Below are 2037 nucleotides of genomic sequence, written 5' to 3' on the forward strand. Positions count from 1 at the left end.
AGAGCACTACTTTTTTTGCAAGTTGTTCTTCAAAATAGTTTTTAAATTTTTTCGAAAAATAACTCAGTGCTTATGGAATACTAAAAAAGTTATTTTTAAAAAATTATTTTCTTCTATAGTATTTTTATTTAGAAAATATGAAAAATATAGAAATAAAGAAAATAGAAACACAGCAAATAAACATTTCAAGCTCATGTATTTAAGTTGTGTTTTAATTATGAATTTGAATAAAAATTTAAAAAAGAGTACCAAAAAAAAAAAATGTGAGTGAAAGATATATTTATTTATTATTTTTTAAAATTTTTATCCAACGGATGCAAACATGTTGGGCTTTTCAACCCTAAGCCTCTGTTTGGCAACATAGGTTTTGGGCTTTTTTGGCTATTTTAGCCACAAAAGACAAAATAGGCTATTTTAGCCACAAAAAACAAAACATCACATCCAATCCATAATCATTACACTCTTCTCTCACAAAAAAAACTAAAAAAGCCAAAAAGCCAAAAAGCCCTTCCCAAACCAAGCTTTTTAGCCCAGGCTAAAATAGTCAAAAAAGCCAAAAAGCCAACCCACTTCCCAAACCAACCCTAAATATGGTGGCGAAAACTTGAGGTGTGCTTCCTCTATTTTAAAATTTTATCAATATAAATCACTATGCTCGGCTGCATTTTTTTGAAATTTTTTTTGAAAAAATAATTTGAAAACTCTTTTTTGAAAAAAAACCTTGTTTGGTTTTTCAAAAAATACATCATTAAAATTTCAAATTTTCCTCCAAGTTAATATTGAAACAATTAAAAAAACACAAAAAATTCACATCAAAACATTCTCTCAGGTACATTATATATATATATATATATACATGCTTGGTTTTATGAAAATATAATGTGACATGTATCTATTTATGAGTATGTATCTTACCATTAACTGTATCACTTTTTTATAAAATTTTCACTCATTGCAACCATAGAAAAGTCAATTTTTTTTTTCTAAATTGGCATTCAAAAATTTATTTTGTATAATCAAATTTTCATAAATGTTATGCACAAAATGAAATCATAAATTTGTATTCACAAAATCATACGCTTGGCAAATTTATGTTCAAAATTTTCAGAATAACCAAAATTTATTTACAAATTTGCTTAAATGGTAAATTTATACAAATTTCCAAAAAACATAAATTTATACAAGTTTCCAAAAAACACAGTGAATTTATGTACAAATTTCCGGAACCGCAATTTCAGAAAAATGCCCAATTATTTCAAATTGGCATTAAAAAAAAATGTGAATCAATGTGTAAATTTATTTATGAAATCATAATTTTTTTTACAAATTTACGATTTAAAACATCATATATTTATGTTTATATTTATTTTCAAAATCATAAAATTTCCATGAAATTTAAATAAATAGTCAAACTGAAAAATAGTTCTAGGTTGTAAGTGTAAATAATAAAAAACAAAAAATGTACCTATATGTAAAGGTAATAAAGAGGCAAGGCAGAGGCTATGAAGAGGAGTACAAGTAAATTGTACTAAGGCTTAGGCTATTAACATCACGTGAGGAATCACACCTTACATATTTTTTTTTGAAAACATAATTTGTTTTTTAGAATAACCAAACAAGTTGTATAAAATTTTCTAAAAATCATGTTTAAAAAATCACAACCAAACACAGTGAAGTTTTTAAATTAATCCATAGACGGACCTTATTAGTAAAGGGAAATGCTAGGTTTCATGAAGAATTTTCATGAAAACTGTTATGAAAATCATCTGCACCGTTAGATCAGGTATGTGTCTCATGATCCAAAGGTGCAGATGATTTTCATGACAGTTTTCATGAAACGTAGCAGGACCCATTAGTAAACGATGAGAATGATTTTCAAATCAATCAATCGATTCGGTCAAGTGCTAAATTATAAATTTAGAAGAAAAAACACACGGTAGGCCTTTACTCATCCAAATGATAAGATTTTTATCCAATCAATCTCCCTTGTAGAAATTGAGGATTGATTAATGATTTTGCCAAGGCCACTTTGCTTTT

This window comes from Camellia sinensis, chromosome 5 (genome assembly GCF_055761805.1).
Source record: "Camellia sinensis isolate YWXY chromosome 5, ASM5576180v1, whole genome shotgun sequence".
Lineage (NCBI taxonomy): Eukaryota > Viridiplantae > Streptophyta > Magnoliopsida > Ericales > Theaceae > Camellia > Camellia sinensis.